The sequence below is a fragment of the Engystomops pustulosus genome, chromosome 1, assembly GCF_040894005.1.
Source record: "Engystomops pustulosus chromosome 1, aEngPut4.maternal, whole genome shotgun sequence".
In the NCBI taxonomy this organism is placed as follows: Eukaryota; Metazoa; Chordata; class Amphibia; order Anura; family Leptodactylidae; genus Engystomops; species Engystomops pustulosus.
Window position 1 is genome coordinate 44689270 of NC_092411.1, and position 21893 is coordinate 44711162.

The 21893-nt window shown below is 39.6% G+C and overlaps 1 protein-coding gene across 14 annotated transcripts in view; it reads right to left on the reverse strand.

The window, feature by feature from the left end:
• Window positions 1-10497, reverse strand: part of MEF2C (myocyte enhancer factor 2C) — a 187668-nt gene extending 177171 nt beyond the window's left edge. For 9 of the 14 annotated variants that reach the window (XM_072139450.1, XM_072139472.1, XM_072139478.1 and 6 more), the window contains exon 1: window positions 10320-10496. The gene's annotated coding sequence lies outside the window, so the exon portion shown is untranslated. Of the gene's footprint in view, window positions 1-10319 lie in introns of all 14 variants that reach the window. The other 5 variants (XM_072139446.1, XM_072139468.1, XM_072139448.1 and 2 more) reach the window with 1 other exon arrangement.
• Window positions 10498-21893: the final 11396 nt, after the last annotated feature.

Sequence of the window (21893 nt, forward strand, 5' to 3'; positions counted from 1 at the left end):
TTATTGCCTTCTCTTTTGAAAAGCAAAAATGTATACATAGCAGAGCCTCAATGTATATAAAAGTGTCCAGAGAAACAATCATTGCTGGAATGAAATGTAACATCTAGCATATGCCCGTTGTTATTTAAGATAAATTTAACATTGATGGTTATGTTATATAGAATTGTTTCCTTAAATCCCTTCCTCATTCAATCCCTTCCCTTCCTTGATGGACATGTGTCTTTTTTCAACCATATAAACTATGTAACTATGCAACTATGTAACTATTGCGGCTGTCCATCTAAGCCTGGGGCTAAAGTTCAGTAAATTACCACCATCCGGAGGCCTGTTTGTAACTAGGAGCCGTCTGTAAGTCCTGTGTTCCTAAATCAGGGACTGCCTGTAACATTATTTTTGAAAACCTTTTCCAACAACTGTAATAAAGCAAAAACTATGAACTGTATTATTTTGCCTTTTGTCATTATTTTACATATTTCTGTCGTTATCGTTTGATTATACATAAAAAAGCCTAATGTGATAATGTATTTCTACCATTTTTGCACAGCTGGTACCTCTAGGTTATTAGCTTTGTCTAAAGGCAAGGACAGATGGTAGAGTTGTCAATTGTTTTTGCAACTGAGTTATACGGTGTTGGATGCCCACATGAACACGCTGAGTCATTGGAATAACTTAGCTTTTCTTAGTGATTTTAATGTCGTTCTTAGTGCTGAATTTTTATTAAAAGTGCCTGTGGATTTATTTGTATTCAATCGCAGCAGTGGTTAAACTGATGTAAAGAAAATGTCAATTTAGGAGTCCAGATAGGTTAACAGTGGTGAATAGGCAGCCTTTTTGCAAAACTGGCATGCATGTTTTATTATTAGGCTCGTGTGTTATTAACAGCGTCACTCTGTTTTGTAAAAATTAAAGAAAAGTTTTGAATTCAAGAAAAATTATCGATCAACAAATGACATCCGAACTGCACAAAATACAATACATCATGTGTTATAGGGGTATTCCCACAAAAAACCAAAATATACTTAGTATTGCAAAATAACACATTCTCTAATTCAATGTTATTAACAAAAATGCAGCAGTTCACAGATATAATCCTAAACTGTCTGTATAAGTCCTGATTAAGTGAGTTTTGGTTGCTCATGGATGCGACCATAGACTTGTTCCTGACTATTATTGGGCAGCTCTTCCTGTCTGCAAAGTTTCCTCTGACATGTAAAGCATCTCCTGTACTGTGGGGCAGGGGGGAGGCAGAAATCACTAGAGCCAGGTGAACTTTCCATCAAGCAGCCTGAAGAGGAGAGCAGCTCTACAAACAAGATAAGCATCTTATCCAAGATGAGGGGGCATAGCAGAGCTAAGGATGTGTTTTAGTAGGTGAGATTGAATAGCAGAGTGTGTTATAAGGTATCTTATATCCATCTCAGGAATTGTCTCATCTTTCTTTTCGTATGTGTCAGATGCTAGTAGAATGTTCAGAAAGTAAATGAAAGTGTAGATAAACCCTGTACCCTGATAATCTGAGCACATTGTCAGCACACAGCAACAGGAGATGGGAGGATAGAAGGATGAGCATGATGCCCATCCACAAAGCTCAATCTTACCCTGAGCAGCTAATGCAGTGATAAGAGAAACTGAGTAAAACTGCAAAGTAAGTGTTTAAAAATGATCTTTACCATGTTAGCATTACTAAGGGATTAAGATTTGATAACTTTCAGGCCTGTCTCTGATTGTGGTTTCCTTTTAAGATGGACTAAACCCAGGCTGTAGCGTTTGCCTTCTGTGGACATGATGTCTTCGCTGTGCCTTTATAAACAGATGCCAGCGGTGATGGGAGATGCCACCCTGCACTGGAGCGTTACAGAGAAATAAATATACCTTGTTTGTTGTTTTTACTCCCTTATTAAGGGGCTCATATTAACAAAATAATCCTAATCCAGGACAACCTTTTGATCCTGTTGGGTGCATCAGGGAAGATTTGCTATTGTGGTTTCAGTTCAACCTGCGGTGCATTTTGGTAAAGTATTCTGGCATACTTGAATATTATAGTTGCCAGTGAAATGAGTGCAGAACTATTCCAGGGTAGATGTGGAAGACCTCAAAATAAACCAATAAAGATAGGCACATGTCCATCAAGTTCCCTTTCTTGTTTGAACCTGATTGACATGTGTCTTTTTTCAACTGTATAAACTATGATACCATGATATATGATAAGTTATTTGTGTAAGAAGGATCCTATAACATTGCAGTCTACAATATGAGAACGCTGCACAGAGCTAAGTCTCCTTTTACTTTATGTTTCTTCTTTTTTGATTTTGTCCTGACAAACTTGCATCATGTGTGTGTTTGAGCGTTACTGGACTAAACCTACTGGTCAGTTCAGTTCTGCGGTTCTAGGTCCGGTCTGTTAAATCCCACATGTGGATGAAGCTAGTTTGCCAGAGCAGTGTTGCTCATGGGCAACCAGCGTTAGATTATGGCAATGGTCAGGTCAGGAGAAGAAAAATTCTTGAAAATGCCCCCTCCTCAATTGGACTCCTGCCAGATATGCCCCTGAAGAATCATATATGGTAGATTTGTTTCTGAAATGTCAGTGACTGTTTCCCTGTTTCCAGTAGATACAGATACACAGAGATGTATAAAACTGATTAAGGCCTCTTCCACACTAATGTGCGAGGGACCAATATCTGTGAGAAAACCGCGCAGCCAAACATTGGTCCCCATAGAAGCCTATAGTGATAGAGCATGCATGGGGAAGGGTTAGTGCTACTGTCCTCTCTCCAGTGCGTTGATGTATGATCACTAGCATACATTTGTGTGAAAGAGGCCTTACAGTGGTAATAATTTCATCCACAAATGGGCTTCATGTAAACATACATATTTTCTTTGAACTTGTCAGTTTGTGATTCACGTTAGTTGACTGACCTGGTTATGGTCAAAGCTAGTTCTTGATGCTTTTAAAAAACACGGAAATAAAGTGATTGCATATACTAATGTAAAACTTACTATAAGCCACCATGTAAATGTGAAGACCTAAATTTGCCACAAAGTACACTTAAAAGTAAAATTACCGTAATCACGCTGTCAGACAAGTTGCAGAACCAAAAAACTTGTATGATTTGTCATACACGCAATTATTTCATAGTTGAGATTTGGCTACAAGCAGGTGGCCATCCATTAGGTTTGGACTTCTGGTGACAGTTGTGTCACAAGTCATTCTTGAGACATTGGCAATAATTAAGTGATGTCTCAATTTGATACTTGGATCTTCATGGCAGGTAATCCAAGTCACCATTTACCTTATCCATGGATTGGTTGAGTAATTTCAGATATTGCCATTACTTGCATTCCATCTGCATTACCAGATCCAGTTTATGGACACGAATGGCACTATTTTTTAAAGCTTCTGGTGCCAATAAAAAATACTGTTGTTTTGTCATGTAGCAAGTGGATCTCAGGCATCAGGGATTTATATTTGATATAATTATACCACCCATAGCTACATCCCTTCAACCACCAGAAAGAAGGACTGTAATGTCCTAAAGCAGTGTTTATGTATCATCTGTTTTTGAATATTTCTTACTTGTTACGATACATAATCTCTCATGACTCATTTCTATATATATTCACCTTCATGTTTGAAAACAACATCAAACACCTTGCTTTATATTATTTCTGTACTTTGTGTAGGTGAAATAAAATGTGTTCTCCTTACTTAGATGGCTTACACACACTTATATATGTATAGCAAGTCACTGCACATTTTTTTAGGCAACAGATGTCACATACTGTCCCGTGTCACAGCCTAGTTCCAGCAGCTGCCAGGGATCTGTTGAAGCCGTCCCCCCACTCAAATACCAAAATGGTTGTTTAGAATGTTCCATTGATGCAATGACCATCAGGGTTCTTAGAAAACCTTCCATCATCGTCGAGATGGTGAATAAGAGACTCACTGCAGCAAAACTGAGTCAAATTATTTATAAAAATAAGTCACTTGGAATCCTCACTCCTTGATGTTATTACATTGTCCTAATAAATAGGATTTTGGTTTCATAACTGGACAGGTTCCATAGTGAAATATTTGTAATCCATTTGTTGTAATCCATTTAACCTGCCCCTCCATGTATTTATGACCTTAACTCTCGATGCTCCTCATAGAGTGCCTATAACTTGTAGAATACAGGCAGTCCCCGGGTTACGTACAAGATAGGGTCTGTAGGTTTGTTCTTATGTCGAGTTTGTATGTAAGTCGGAACTTTATACTTTATTATTGTAACCCCAGGCAAACTTTTTTTGGTCTCTGTGACAATTGGATTTTAAAAATGTTGGGTTGTCATAAGAACCAGGATAAACAATAAATCTTCATTGCAGATACCTGTGATAACGGTTATAGCTGTTTATTGTAGCCTAGGACTAAAGTACTGTAAATTACCAACGTCCAGAGGTCCATTTGCAACTAGGGGTCGTATGTAAGTCAGGTGTAGGGAACCGCCGGTACTTACAATACTTTGATTTCTAGCCATCTCCAAGTTTGTCCCATGCATTGTCCACTCTCTGGAACACAATAACCCAAATTATAAAACTAACTTCAAAAGCTTCAAAAGCTTAGGTAATGTATATTAAGTAATGTACCAATATACATCTATAAAAATTGATGTGCTCCTTTCTTGATATGTAAAGTGAAGCCTCCTGTCTTTTACCTTACCAGCCAGATATTCCTGTCCATAAAATGGCCGCAGATGGGTCATGTGATCTGACCATGAACAATCACCGTGCAAGGACCTTATCATAGTAGAATACTATACTAAAGTCCTGGCAGGGCGAGATCACATGACCCTCCATCTGCTATTTTATGGTCTGGAATGTCTGGCTGATGAAGTCAAAGCTCAGGAGGCTTCACTGTTCATATCAAAAAAGCAGAACAGAACTTTTAATAGATAAAGGTAAAGTGGCAAAAGATTGAAAATACTTAAAACCCACAATATTGATGTCACCACTAAACTCAACTCAAACACTCAACCATTGTATACATTCCCATTCTCTTTTCTGTTGTAAGCTCTTACCAACCGGGTTCTTCCTGCCATTTTATCAGCCTTCAAAACTTTGAAAAACAATCTGAAATCCACCACCTAAAAATGTGTACTCGTACAGTACTTGCTCTATGACTACACAATATGTAATTTCTACTCCCTACATCCCTTATAGTTTCTAATAAATATTATTAATAGTGTATAAAACAGTCTTTTGCTTTAGTTTTATGGCTTTCATGATGCCTGTTAAGATGTTTTCCCCCAACTTTTTACAAAATCAAATCTCCAAAATTGCTAAATAGCAATTTCCGCCAATAACCAAACCCAACTCCAACCACATTAAAGCACACACACAATTATTTCATGATGGTGGAATTATTTTATTTGTGCACACACTGTGAAGCAGGACTGTTTTTTTACCAGAAAAATCACCAAAAATAGAGAACAATCAGCACACACCTGACCTCAAAATACAAACACAATCTCTAAAGGTAATTCAGGCTAAATACTAAGGCTTAATACAGCCTGGCATTTGTACAGGCGGTCCCCTACTTAAGAACACCCGACTTACAGACGATCTCTGGATGTTGGTTATTATTGTACTTTAGCCTTTGGCTACAATAAACAGCTGTAACAGTTATCACAGGTATCTGCAATTAAGATTTATTGTTAATCCTCGTTCTTATGAGAATCTAACATTTTTAAAACCCAATAGTTATACAGACCCCCAAAATTTGGCCTGGGGTTACAATTATAAAGTACACAGTTCTGACTTACATACAAATTCAACTTAAGAACAAACCTACAGAACCTTGTACGTAATCCGGGGATTTCCTGTACTCATATTTTCATTGTGCATATTCAAGATGTAACGTCTGGGCCTCAATGTTTTTGCTGAAGGAAACTTGTGTTATGTTTTGGTGCATCATCTGGACTCTGAGATCTAAGAGTCCATCCAGGATACTTAGATTTTTTACTGCTCACATAGGAATAACATGTTCCTTTATATGGTTTAATAAATGTTTATAATATTTGACATTATCTAAAACAAGTTATCTTTTAAGTCATAATCAATTCTGGGTCCATAGATTGTAAGCTCTGGTGGGCAGGACCCTCATTCCTATTGTGTCATATGACTATGTTACACTTCTGTAATGCCATATATTCTGTGTATATGTCCCCCCACGCTGCAGAATATGATGACTTTATGTAAAAAAAAACATTTTTTTAATTGATTCGTAGGTGATAAAAGTGTTTTTTTCCTGTAACAAGTAGACAAACTTTACGTTTGTGAGACTTTTCTATCCGTTATTTGAGATGCACACAGATTGACGTAACATGTTTATAGACTGTTTAGAACATGAGTGACTGGGCATAGTTTATTCTTAATTCCTGTTACATTTATTATACAGGCCATTATGTTTTAGGAATACATTATAGGAATGTTTATGTTTACTTTTTGTTTATTATTACAATTTTTAATGTCATAAAATGATTCTACTAGTTTATTAAATTAGTTATACCTACAAACTAGTATTCAGACATTCCAAAGTGTCATTATAGCAGATGATATAGTAAAATCTATGAATTCAAGATATTGATTTGTATAGGGACATAAGAACCAGGGGCATGGATTTAGACGCAGCATTGTCAGCACTGAACAAGGAGTAAATTGTAGATTTATAGATAAGTACTCTGACATCCATGTGTGTACTTACTACTACTTGCCTTGCAATGTACATGTATTTTACATTAAGGAAAGGTTTAAAATTCTCTGTAACTATATGCAGTGCCCAGGTTACATACAAGATAAGTTCTGTAGGTTTGTTCTTAAAGGAAATCTACGATTTGCTTTTATACATTGTGAACCAAACATACCTTAAGAATGCTGTAGCTACACTGATGCAGAAACATATCTTGTTAAATCCCTGAACTGAGTGGTCTTGCTGAAAAAAAACTATGATAAAATTATGATAATGAGACTCTGTCACTCGTCTGGCTGCCCCAGCACTCTCCTCACCCTAATTATGCACTGCTCCAGCCTTGCCCTGCCCAAGCATAATCTGAGAATATTTCATCACTGTGTTGTCCCTGACAGACAGAATAAATCAATCGCTGCACCATCACCCAGCTGCTGTGTATGAGTCATCCAGCTTAGGTTGATTAGTCCTGTCTGGACAGTTCAGAAAGCATCGGGTAATGTATTTATGTACGGCAGCCTGCATGTAACCCATCATTCCCAAGGTTCTGAATTTTATAATTGTTTTTTGAGCAAAACCACTCTGTTCAGGGATTAAGCAATATGTTTCTACATCAGTGTTGTTACAGCATTCTCATGGTATGTTTGGTTCACAATGCTTAAAAACAAAAGGTAGATTTCCTTTAAGTAGAATCAGTATGCAAGTCAGATGTTCTTAAGTAGGAGACCTGCCTTTACGTCTTTCTTCAATATTTAAGGATATTTAAGTTCTTTTTTTATATTGCTCTAAAATAGTATACTGTAGTACTCCAATTGTGTTTGCCTGCGTCACAGCTTTATTTATCGTCCTATTGAATAAGATTATTTACTTAACATTCATGACCCCAGTTGAGAACTTAGATGACGTTTAACCTTTCAGTATGAGAAGACCTTGGCATCAAGGCATCACAAACATTTTGGACTCTGAGATCATGTGTAAACCAGAACTGGCACAATGACATGACATTGGCCGGATAACCTATTATTAAGACTTGCATACTATACTGCATAGTACAATAGCAACTGAAATTCACATGTAATAATCCACAGAATACAATATTACATTCCATCTATTGTACTCAATCTTCATAAAGCACGATTTACTCCAAAAATTCAGTAACTTGACCACGATTGTTAAAACCACAACATCGACAGTACATATCTAATGCGATTTAACAAAGCACGAGATCTTCGAAACCCTATAGCAATAAGTATCAGTAAAAAAAAAAAATCTTAAAAAAAAAACTTTGCACATGAAGCATGTAGATGGCATATGTTGGCGACAGGTGGCACTTTGGGTCCTCTAGCTCATGAAACCACAAGCTCAACAGTTGGTTTGTATTAAATGGACACCGACCAGATGATTTAAAAAAAAAGCGACAAATCAAAGGATTTAAAAGAAATTGGAAATGATAAGCAAAAAAATAATAATCTTTAATAATAAATAATCTTTAATAATGTAAGGCATCATGTATACGTCAGGTGGTGTCTACCTTTGGTCTGTAGATAATTGTGTATGTATTGTGTATGTGTCTCATGTCCTCTATTATTCCTCTGGACAATGTGCAATACTTGTTTGTAAGCAAATACATTGACCTGTTCTGAGGACTAGACCTTTATACCTACATACAGGCTTATTGGGATGTATTTATCATGTATATTTAGTTATTTCACCATTGGTGGACTTTTCCTGTGTATGTTGTATTTTTAAATGGATTTCTTTTATTTGATCTAATAAAGTGTTATTATATGCTTTCTACATTTTGGTTATTAGTTTTATTTTTTGTGCTGTGATTCTATAAGGTTCTTCTTTATGGCATTGTCATTAACCGATGGTCTCTCCTGTGACACTGCTAGAAAAGGGGATTATTGTAGTACATAAATAAATACCCTCTGTAAAAAAAAGGGAAACATACCGGGGGATTGTGGTGACCCCCAGGATTGTGGTGACCCCCAGGATCAATATAACCTGAAAGTTGTATTTTATACAGTTTAACAGACACGAGATTAAGGATAGGTTCATACAACATATTAAACTAACTAAATATAAGATTGTAGAATAATAATGATAATAATAATATTAATAATAATAATAAAATAATATAAATAAATATTTAACAATGAAAATTATTACTACTAATAATAATAAAAACATGATAATCATAATAATATTTAACAAAACAATTAGGGCATATAAATTACATTACAGAAAAATCTTAAAATTCCAGTACAGGCAGTCCCCTACTTAAGAACACCCAATTTACAGACACCCCCTAGTTACAAACGGACCTTTGGATGTTGGTAATTTTCTGTACTTTAGCCCCTGGCTACCATAAACAGCTATAACAGTTATCAAATATGTCTGTAATGAAGCTTTATTGTTGATCCTGGTTCTTGTGACAACCCAACATTTTTAACATCCAACTGTCACAGAGGCCAGAACATTTTTGGCTGGAGTTACAGTTATAAAATATACAGTTCCGACTTACATACAAATTCAACTTAAGAACAAACCTACAGAACTTTGTACATAACCCAAGGACTGCCTGTAGTAATATTCATACGATTTATTTTCATTTTCCAAATATTACTTAGTGACTCTTATTCCACAAAATATTAAAAACTATACTTGAAAAAGATACCTATATAACGTCAAGCTTGTGGAAGATTCTTATTAATAACTATCCCTTCCCTACATTGTATATACAGAGGAGAGCTCACTTTGAGCAATTTAAAGTTCTTTATAATTTGCCACCTTCATCATTAGCCATAGAAATGGAAGTAACACATTTAGCTCTGCTACATCAAGGCTGCGATAGATCTAATCAAACATTAATACACAAGCTATATGACTATTCTCATTTCACATCTTCAAAAATAGAAACAGAAAAACTTTTAAAAACTCCTAAAAACTGAAAACCTATATTTTTAAAGTATCTATAAAGTATCGTTAAAGTTAAATTTGTGTTTCAGTACATTCATGTCCGTCACCCAGCGGCTTCTTATGAACTATTTTTGTTGATGAACTGTTTTAAAGTTGTTTGTTTTTTTTGTATTTTTTTTGCTAATTGGGAAGTAATGTATTTCATTAAATCCAGATTGTAAAAAAAAAAAAGAAAATCTGCCCAAAAAGTTAAAAGAATTCATTTCTGGAAAAGACAAAAAGCTGCTTGTGGTGAGCGATATTTTTATGTTTATGGTAGTCTCCATGTTAAAAGACATAGAGAGGGAACGGAATGGGGAACATTTTTTTTATAAAACTTGGCAAATAATGTATTATAGCACATTGAGCTATTCCTTCAAGAGATACAGCAATATACACACAGCGGTGATGACGCAGAACTGAGCACATTGTATCTGATTATTATTTTGTTCTTTTTACATATCCATGTGAAAGAGTAAAACTATGGAAACAGTAATTCAGTGACAAATTCAGCTCTGCTACATATATAGTCTTATACTTTTCTAGATATACACCCTATGGGCATCATCATGACCAGTTTCAGTTAGTAAAGTCATTCTTTTCCCCTTAAAAATGGTAAAATGAAGTAACTTACCAGCGCCCTGCTTCTCCAGGAAGTTTGCGCCCTTCAGCACCTGCTGAGGGTCTTGTTCACCAAACTCTTGACAGGTAAAAAAATTCCTGTACAATAAAGCCAGACCAGCTGGCTTTGAAGAGAAACCCCCAGTATGGGTTCTGTTGCCTCTCTCTGTATCTTACATGGGGACAGTAGCTTTTTCCCCTCTAGCTGTTGACCTGTAAGAAGCGAGATCCCCTGCACAAGTGTCTGGCAGGCCCACCACCACCTGCTCCTGTCACTCTGGTATAAATTTAGCTGTTAAAGGTATCACTGACAACCAGACCTTTGTCAGCTCTGGCATAAGAACACAAGATTACTGCCTCTCCAACATATGCCACAGCTACATGAAAGTGTAGGATTGATCTGTCCATCTATTTATCTATCTATTTATTTATCTATCATCTATTTATCAATCCTTTAATCTATCTACACATCTCTGCTTTATCTATCTATCTATCTATCTATCTATCTATCTATCTATCTATCTATCTATCTATCATTTATTATATTGTTATCTATCATCTATTTATCTATCCTTTAATCTATCAACACATCTCTGCTTTATCTATCTATCTATCTATCTATCTATCTATCTATCTATCTATCTATCATCTATCTATCTATCTATCTATCTATCTATCTATCTATCATTTATTATATTGTTATCTATCTATCTATTTATCTATCGATCTATCTATCTATCTATCTAAATTTTTCAAGAAATGTGCAGCGATCTAAATTGTAAAAAAGTAGTAAACCTTTTATTCCATAGTGAGTAACAACAGCAATGTTTCGGCTCAAGAGAGCCTTTTTCTATCTATCTTCTATTTTTCTATCCTATTATCTATCTATCTGTCTATCTATCTATCTATCCAAAAAAGGCAGCACACCAGATTGCAGTGAAAAATACCTTAGTGGATTTATTCCATGTGAAAGAGCAACGTTTCGGCTCCAAACAGTGAGCCTTTCTCAAGCTGAATATCCATGATTGCGTACAGATATATAAACAAAATGGAGGAGGTCAGGTGATTTTTTTTGATGATGTGAAATTTTTTGTCTGTTGACATCAGCTGCTGTCGGCCTGATTGACAGTCGTTCTGCCCATAGACTTACAATGTGCCGATCCGCACACTCGAGGTCACCATTCCCAGTGTGCATTTCACCATGCGTGCCAGTTCAGTGCGATGGTGTATACGACTATCACTAGCTCTTCTTTTGATATAAGGTGGTGAGACGATGGGGACTTTGTTTATGGCTTGTTAGCTATGAATGTTTTAGGATTTTCTCACTTTTATTATGTCAGTGTTCACACACATCAATGGATGATCACGTTGTATGCTAAAAAAAAAAATATATATATACCTTGTTGAGACACATGCACATGCACTTTAATCTAATGATGCATCTATTTGATAATTGTATTTTAGTACATTTTATGAGCATTATGATTGTTTGAACTTTGCACTTTGTCGGTATTGGTCAATAATGATCACATGACCTCCACCATTTTGTTTATATATCTGTACACAATCATGGATATTCAGCTTGAGAATAAATCCACTAAGGTATTTTTCACTACAATCTGGTGCGCTGCCTTATTTTCCTTTGTCTCTATAACTGAAGGACCTGATGCCCGACCCTCATAGGAGAGCACCCGCTTTTTATTTTTGTTTACCCATTGTGTGTTTTGATAGTGCTGCTTGGATCTTTTCTTACTGTATCCATCTATCTATCTTCTATTTATCTATCCTATTATATATCTATCTATCTACCCATCACCTGTTGTCTCTCTATCTATAAAATCCAAAAATGAAGCAGCACTCCAGATCCAAGCAGGTAAAAGTGAAGAAGATTTTATTCCAAAACTGGCAACGTTTCCGTGTGTTAACACCTTTTTCGCTTGAGAAAGGTGGTAACACACCAAAACGTCGCCAGTTTTGGAATAAACTCTTTTAATTTTTACCTGCTTGGATCCGGAGTGTTGCTTCATTTTTTGATTTTATGAATACATAGTATCATAGTATCATAGTATATAAGGCTGGAAAAAGACCCAAGTCCATCAAGTCCAACCTTTAAAAATTAAATAAATGTTTTATACTCATAACCCGTGATATTTTTTCTCTCCAGAAAGGCATCCAGGCCTCTCTTGAACATGTACATAGAGTCGGCCATAACAACCTCCTGCGGCAGAGAGTTCCATAGTCTCACTGCTCTTACAGTAAAGAACCTTTTCTATGGTGATGGTAAAATCGCCTCCTTGTCCTGGTCACAGGCCTAGGTATAAAAAGATCTTTGGAGAGATCCTTGTACTGTCCGTTCAGGTATTTGTACATTGTAATGAGGTCTCCCCTCAGTCGTCTTTTTTCTAAACTGAATAATCCCAAATTTTGTAATCTGTCATTGTATTCTAATCCCCCCATTCCCCTAATAATTTTGGTTGCTCTCCTCTGCACCCGTTCCAGCTCTACTATATCCTTTTTATACACTGGTGCCCAAAACTGTACACAATATTCCATGTGTGGTCTGACCAGGGATTTGTATAAGGGCAAAACAATGGGGCAGATTTACTTACCCGGTCCATTCACGATCCAGCGGTACGTTCTCTGTGGTGGATTTGGGTCCGGCCGGGATTCATTAAGACAGTTCCTCCGATGCTGCGCTGAAGAGCATCGGAACGCACTCAAGTTCGCCGGCCTATTCCCAGTGAAGGTAAGTTCAAGCTCCGCAACACTTTTTTTTTAAAAATGCGGTGGTTTTTCTGAACCCGATGGGTTTTCATTCGGCCACGCCCCCTGATTTCCGTCGCATGCATGCCAGCGCCGATGCGCCACAATCCGATCGCATGCACCAAAATCCCGGGGCAATTCAGGGGCCCTTAGTAAATGACCCCCTATGTCTTTATCATGAAAATCTATTCCTCTCTTGATACATCCCATAATTGTATTTGCTTTAGCAGCAGCAGCCTGGCTCTGGTCACTAAAATTAAGTTTACCATCCACCAATACCCCCAAGTCCTTTTCAGCTCCAGTTTTACCAAGTAATTGACCGTTTAGAACATAATTATACTTTTTGTTTCCATGGCCCAAGTGCATAACTTTACATTTATCTACATTAAACCTCATCAACCATTTCTCTGCCCACTCCTCAAGCTTCCACAAATCCCTCTGTAATGCTAAACTATTTGAAGTATCATCTGCAAATATTGAAACTTGACTGTGTAAACCCACTACAAGGTCATTAATAAAAATATTAAAAAGAAGTGGCCCCAATACTGACCCCTGTGGCACTCCACTGGTAACGTCAACCCAATCTGAAAAGTCCAGATATACAACATCCACAGCGTCCCCCAGATCCAGTCTTGAACTTACTTCCTCGTAGAAACCAATCAGATTAGTCTGACAGGACCGATCTCTCATAAACCCATGCTGACGCTGGGTTATAAGGTTGTGCACAGTGAGATACTCGAGGACAGCATCTGTAACAAACCCCTCAAATATTTTTCCCACCACAGAAGTTAGACTCACGTGTCTGTAGTTTCCAGGATCGCTATTTGATCATTTTTGTATATTGGTACCACATTTGCTATGCGCCAGTCCTGTGGAACATAACCAGTCCTCAGTGAATCTTCATGCAGAACCCGGGGGTGTATGCCATCTGGCCCCGGTAATTTATCTATCTTAGTGGTTGCGAGGCGGCACCGTACCTCTTCCTGGGTTAAACTGTTGACATTCCAAAAAGAATTTACATTATTCCTCATTGTGTCTTCCACCAGGGGATTTTCCTTGGTAAAGACAGTTGAGAAGGCGACATTCAGTACATTTGCCCTTTGCTCATCTCCTTCCACCATGACCCCCATGTTATTTCTAGGGGGACCCACACTCTCTGTTTTTAGTTTCTTATCATTTATATACTTGAAAAATAATTTTTGCTCTCCCTGGCAATTTTTCTCTCAGTCTCTATTTTTGCAGTCTTTATCTGCTTTTTACAGGATTTATTTTTCTCTCTATAATCCTGTAATGCCTCATTGCTACCTTCACGATTTAGCACCTTAAACGCCTTATCTTTCTCGCTTATTGCTTTCCTTACAAGGCTAGTTAGCCACATTGGCTGTTTCTTGTTCCTCTTATGCTTTTTCCCATAAGGTATGTGTTTCTCACAGGACTTTTTCAGAATATATGAGAAAAAGTCCCATTTTTTGGGGGGCTTTTGTCTTTGAGAACATTATCCCAGTCTATGCCTTTAAGGTCTTCCCTTAGTTGCTGAGTTGCTTAGTTTGCCCTCCTGAAGTTTAGAGTGCTAGTTGCCCCTTCCCTAACATTCTTAATAAAGCGTAATACAAAATCAATTATATTATGATCACTATTCCCCAGGTTCCCCCCAACCTGTAGTTTTGATACCCTATCAGGTCTGTTGGTTAGTATAAGGTCCAGCAGTGCCCCTCCCCTCTTGTTGGCTCCAGGACTATTTGCGACAGGTAATTGTCTTTTGTTGTTGACAAGAACCTGCTACCTTTGAAGGACCTGCATGTTTCTGCCCCCCAGTCAATATCTGGGTAATTGAAGTCCCCCATGATAAGTACTTCACCATGCTTTGAAGCCGCATCCATTTCACTTATCAGCATTTCCTCTGCTGCCTCCATTATATTTGGAGCCTTATAATAAACCCGTAGTAATATTTTATTATTCTTTTTCCCTCTCCTTATCTCCACACATAGGGACTCCATTTTTGCATTTGCGTTACTGATGTCATCTCGCAAGACAGGCTTGAGGCAAGAATTCACATATAAACACCCCTCCCCCCTTTTTTATTTATACGATCCTTTCTAAAAAGACTATAACCATCTATAGTAACCGCCCAGTTATAGCTACTGTCCAGCCATGTCTCGCTAATTCCCACTATATCATATTTCCGTTCCAACATCAAGACTTCCAGTTCCTCCATTTTGTTTGTGAGGCTTCTGGCATTTGTGTACATACACTTTATATGGTTTTCCCTGTCCGTATTCCTTTTGTTCTTATTCCCCAATCTCATTCCAGCCCCCCTTCCTCCCCCATGGACTATGACTTTTCCCAGCTCTCTATCTACACTATTTGCCCTGCACAAGTGTAGTTGCCCTCCCCCCAGGTCTCTAGTTTAAACACTCCTCCAAGCTTCTAGCCATTTTTTCCCCCAAAACAGCTGCACCCTCCCCATTGAGGTGCAGACCATTCCTTACTGTAGAGCCTGTAGCCGACAGAAAAGTCAGCCCAGTTCTCCATGAACCCAAAACCCTCCTTCCTACACCAACTTTTGAGCCACTTATTTACCTCCCTGATCTCCCGCTGCCTTTCTGGTGGTACAGGTAGTATTTTGGAGAAAACTACCTTTGAGGTCCTTGCCCTGAGCTTATGGCCTAAATCTCTGAAATCATTTTTAAGGACCTTCCACCTACCTGTTACTTTGTCATTAGTGCCAATGTGGACCATGATGGCTGGATCCTCACCAGCCCCTCCCAGTAATCTGTCAACCCAATCCGCAACATGCCGAACCCGAGCACCCGGCAAACAACACACTGTTCGGTATACACGGTCTTTGTGACAGATTACCCTGTGTGTTCCCCTAATAATCGAATCTCCCACTACCAGCACCTGTCTGACCTTGCCTGTGCTCCCATTACCCTTCTTACTGGAGCAGACAGTCCCCTGGTTGCTAGAGGCCATGTCTTGCTGCAGCATTGCTACCCCAGAGCTGATATCCCCCTCATCCGCCAGCCTGGCAATCTTATTGGGGTGCACCAGATCAGGACTAGACTCCCTACAACTCTTCCCTCTACCCCACCTTCTACATGTTACCCAACTAGCTGCCCCCTCACTCTGCACCTCCATACTTCCCTCCCCACACCCATCTTCCCTAGAGAGTTTGTGCTCCAGGAGCAGCAAACTTCGCTCCATATTGTCAATTGCCCGCAGCCTTGAAACTTGCTGATTTAGATTCAGAATCTTGGCTTCCAGGTGAGCAATTTTCACACATCCCACACAGCAGTATACCCCCTCGAACGGCTGTTCAAGGAAAGCATACATGGCACAGGATGTACACTGTGTAGCATTGCCACTTAAGGAGTCCATTGTTCTAATGGGGATTACAATAGAAATATGCACGGAAAGAGGAATTTACAGTCAAAGTAACACAAAATACAGCAGTTACCGCTAAAGTTCCTCAAACTAAAGTCCCTTAAACGTAAATTACACTTAGGAACTGCACACTCGCCACCAAGCTCCCACACTCGCTTTTCTGATGCTTTTTTTTAAGGTTATGTGCCACAAAACTCTGCTGAGCTCACTGCAACAATATCTGGCTGCAAACCACCACCATCTATCTACGTAGTGAAGAGGCAGCACTCAATGAATTGTAGAAAAGTGGTGAACTTTTATTCCATCACACAGGCTGATTATCTATCTATCTATCTATCTATCTATCTATCTATCTATCTAAAAAGTAGAAGATCCAGAGCAGCACAGCTAGCGGTGGGTGCAGAAGCCGGTGATCCCTTGGCCAGGGTCTCCAATATAGGTTCAGTGAAGAGGCAGCACACCTTGTAGTAGTGAAAGGGGTGAAGCTTTATTCCATAAAAAGCGACGTTTCGGTGTACTGTTACACCTTTATCAAGCAGTGCTGCCTCTTCACTGAACCTATCTATCTATCTATCTATCTATCTATCTATCTATCTATCTATCTGTTGTCTTTCCAGGTATCTATCTATATATTCATGAATCCAATTATCTATCTATCTATCTATCTATCTATCTATCTATCTATCTATCTATCTATCTAGAAAAAGAAAGTCCAAGCGGCACAGACCATAAGATGTGATGGGTGCAGGCGTCCTGGGACTCGGCCTGGGGTCCCTCAGCGATATATACAAGAAAGCGGGCAGCACTCCAATTGGTGATAAAAAAGTGTAGATTCTTTATTCCATATTCAGCAACAAAACAGCGACGTTTCGGCTCCAAGGACTTGGGCTTGAAAAAGGCTCCTTGGAGCCGAAACGTCGCTGTTTTGTTGCTGAATATGGAATAAAGAATCTACACTTTTTTATCACCAATTGGAGTGCTGCCCGCTTTCTTGTATCTATCTAACTATCTATCTATCTATCTATCTTCTATTTATCTATCCTATTATATATTTATCTGCCCATCATATGTTGTCTCTCCAGTTATCTATCTATATATTCATCAATCCAATTATCTATCTGTCTCCATAGAAAAATCAACACTCCAAGAGGCAAAAAATGGCAAAGAAAGGTGGATCATTTAATCCATAATGAGCAACGTTTCAGCTCTTACATGAACCTTTCTAACGCTTGAAAAAGGCTCATGTAAGAACCAAAACATTGTTCATTTTTTTCAACTGTTTGCTTGTGCTGCTTGGACTTTTTCTATCTATCTATTTAACAATCTGTGATCTATTTATTATCTATCAATATCTTCCCTATCTATTTATCGATTGACTATTGGCCACACTTGAATAAACCTCACTTTTGATACTGAAAATTGGAGTGCTGCTAACTATCCCTGCTGATAAAAGAGTGTATCCCTACATTTAGGCCTTTTAAGCACTGATTGGACAAAATTAAATAAGTTCACAACTAGTTATTCTTAGTTGTGAACATATTCATATGTGTTTGTTTCATGTCATAAGGTTTCCTGAAAGTCATGTAATGTAGGGTCTGCCTTACATGATAGCAAAGTTGCAATGTTTTCTTGTCAAATTCTGGAAAATATATTTGAATTTTTCTCATTTGTAAGAAGAATAATACAACATAGAATTATAAGACCAGATTCTCACAAATTGTTTAATTGTCATGTAAAATACCGGCAGTACCTAAAACAGACACATCAATAGTGGTGACAGGTCGTCTTTAATGGGGTCATGTGCCAGGTCTGTGTATTTGTATACATTGTTTGACCTGTACTCACTACATTTGCTTAAGGCATGAGGTACAGGAAGACCATGGCTATACATCATTGCTATAAATATGCAGAAACCCTATTTACATGTGATTGATGTATTCTGATTGATACCACTGTGACAGTGGGGGTACTAAACACCGTCTTAACACACACCGGCATACAGGAAGTATAATAGGCACTGGCAATCCATAGCCTAGATGGAGTTACCTTTCTCTGTACAGGTTGATGACTGCACAAATAGAAAATCTAAATGTCACCCTGTAGTAGGAGGAGTCAGGTGGAGCAATTATACAGGTTCCCCTGACTAATTTGTTGTGACATCTGTCCAAATTGTGTCACCTAGCCTTTGCCTCTGTTTCTGCTATGGAGGCCCTGTCAGTAGCCTGCTGCCTCGCCAATTTCTGTATTTGTTTTGGGGAGGGGGCTTGTGAATAGCCTGCTGCTTAGTTCTTACTTTTGTTTTAGTAATGGGAATTTGGCCTCTTTTTAGTGAGCTGGCGCATTAGTCTGTGCTCACTAAGAAGAGACGGCTCTTCTGACTGCTGAACGGCTCCCTGTCAGTATCCTGCTGCCTAGTTCTTACCTCTGTTTCTGTTATGGGGTCCTGTCAGTAACCTGCTGCCTAGCCCTTACCTCTGTTTCTGTAATGGGGTCCTGTCAGTATCCTGCTGCCTAACCCTTACCTCTGTGTCTGTAATGGGGTCCTGTCAGTGTCCTGCTGCTTAGTCCTTACCTCTGTTTCTGTTATGGGTTCCTGTCAGTAACCTGCTGCCTAACCCTTACCTCTGTGTCTGTTATGGGGTCCTGTCAGTATCCTGCTGCCTAGTCCCCCCCCCCCCCCGTTTCTGTTATGGGGTCCTGTCAGTATCCTGCTGCCTAGTTCTTACCTCTGTTTCTGTTATGGGTCATGTCAGTAACCTGCAGCCTAGTCCTTACCTCTTTTTCTCTTATGGGGTTCTGTCAGTATCCTGCTGTCTAGTTCTTATCTCTGTTTCTGTTATGGGGTCCTGTCAGTAACCTGCTGCCTAGCCCTTACCTCTGTTTCTGTAATGGGGTCCTGTCAGTATCCTGCTGCCTAACCCTTACCTCTGTGTCTGTAATGGGGTCCTGTCAGTGTCCTGCTGCTTAGTCCTTACCTCTGTTTCTGTTATGGGTTCCTGTCAGTAACCTGCTGCCTAACCCTTACCTCTGTGTCTGTTATGGGGTCCTGTCAGTATCCTGCTGCCTAGTCCCCCCCCCCCCCGTTTCTGTTATGGGGTCCTGTCAGTATCCTGCTGCCTAGTTCTTACCTCTGTTTCTGTTATGGGTCATGTCAGTAACCTGCAGCCTAGTCCTTACCTCTTTTTCTCTTATGGGGTTCTGTCAGTATCCTGCTGTCTAGTTCTTATCTCTGTTTCTGTTATGGGGTCCTGTCAGTAACCTGCTGCCTAGCCCTTACCTCTGTTTCTGTTATGGGGTCCTGTCAGTAACCTGCTGCCTAGTCCTTACCTCTGTTTCTGTTATGGGATCCTGTCAGTATCCTGCTGCCTAGTTCTTACCTCTGTTTCTGTTATGGGGTCCTGTCAGTATCCTGCTGCCTAGTCCTTACCTCTGTTTCTGTAATGGGGTCCTGTCAGTATCCTGCTGCCTAGTTCTTACCTCTGTTTCTGTTATGCGGCCCTGTCAGTAACCTGCTGCCTAGTCCTTACCTCTGTTTCTGTTATGGGGTCCTGTCAGTAACCTGCTGCCTAGTCCTTACCTCTATGTCTGTTATGGGGTCCTGTCAGTAACCTGCTGCCTAGTCCTTACCTCTGTTTCTGTTATGGGGTCCTGTCAGTAATCTGCTGCCTAGTTCTTACCTCTGTTTCTGTTATGGGGTCCTGTCAGTAGCCTGCTGCCTAGTCCTTACATCTGTGTCTGTTATGGGGTCCTATCAGTAACCTGCTGCCTAGTTCTTACCTCTGTGTCTGTTATGGGGTCCTGTCAGTAACCTGCTGCCTAGTCCTTACCTCTGTTTCTGTTGTGGAGTCCTGTCAGTATCCTGCTGCCTAGTCCTTACCTCTGTTTCTCTTATGGCGGTCCTGTCAGTAACCTGCTGCCTAGTTCTTATCTCTGTTTCTGTTATGGGGTCCTGTCAGTGTCCTGCTGCCTAGTCCTTACCTCTGTTTCTGCTATGGGGTGCTGCCAGTATCCTGCTGCCTAGTCCTTACCTCTGTTTCTGTTATGGGGTCCTGTCAGTATCCTGCTGCCTAGTCCTTACCTCTGTTTCTGTTATGGGGTCCTGTCAGTATCCTGCTGCCTAGTCCTTACCTCTGTTTCTGTTATGGGGTCCCTGTCAGTGACCTGCTGCCTAGTCCTTACCTCTGTTTCTGTTATGGGGTCCTGTCAGTGTCCTGCTGCCTAGTCATTACCTCTGTTTCTGTTATGGGGTCCTCTCAGTATCCTACTGCCTAGTTTTTACCTCTGTTTCTGTTATGGGGTCCTGTCAGTATCCTGCTGCCTAGTCCTTACCTCTGTTTCTGTTATGGGGTCCTGTCAGTATCCTGCTGCCTAGTCCTTACCTCTGTTTCTGTTATGGGGTCCTGTCAGTATCCTGCTGCCTAGTCCTTACCTCTGTTTCTGTTATGGGGTCCTGTCAGTAACCCGCTGCCTAGTTCTTACCTCTGTGTCTGTTATGGGGTCCTGTCAGTAACCTGCTGCCTAGTCCTTACCTCTGTTTCTGTTATGGGGTCCTGTCAGTATCCTGCTGCCTAGTCCTTACCTCTGTTTCTGTTATGGGGTCCTGTCAGTATCCTGCTGCCTATCCCTTACCTCTGTTTCTGTTATGGGGTCCTGTCAGTAACCTGCTGCCTAGTCCTTACATCTGTTTCTGTTATGGGGTCCTGTCAGTAACCTGCTGCCTAGTCCTTACCTCTGTTTCTGTTATGGGGTCCTGTCAGTAACCTGCTGCCTAGTCATTACCTCTGTTTCTGTTATGGGGTCCTGTCAGTATGCTGCTGCTTAGTCCTTACCTCTGTTTCTGTTATGGGGTCCTGTCAGTAACCTGCTGCCTAGTCCTTACCTCTATTTCTATTATGGGGTCCTGTCAGTGTCCTGCTGCCTAGTCCTTACCTCTGTTTCTGTTATGGGGTCCTGTCAGTAACCTGCTGCCTAGTCCTTACCTCTGTTTCTGTTATGGGGTCCTGTCAGTGTCCTGCTGCCTAGTCCTTACCTCTGTTTCTGTTATGGGGTCCTGTTAGGTACCTGCTGCCTAGCACTTACCTCTGTATTGCTTATGGCGGTCCTGTTAGTAGCCTGTTTCCTTGTTTTTTCCTTTGTTTCTTTGAGGTGAGCCCTGTCAGTAACTCTTGCCTCAGTCTAGGTTGTTTCTGGATCCCTGATACATAATCATACAGTAAGAGATGCTGCAGAATGACTGAGGATGGTTGCCCTCAGGGCTAGATCAACAGAGAAGAGCCTAGAAACAGTAGCCATCCCTTCTCTGTAGCTTGGTGACTTCTCAGTAATCTGATGTATGTATCATAATAAACAAGGTATTTTCTTCAATAATTATTTATTCCATGTATGCTTAGACAGGCAGAAATGCTTTATGATGGCCATCTGTTTGCAGTTCAGTAAGTGT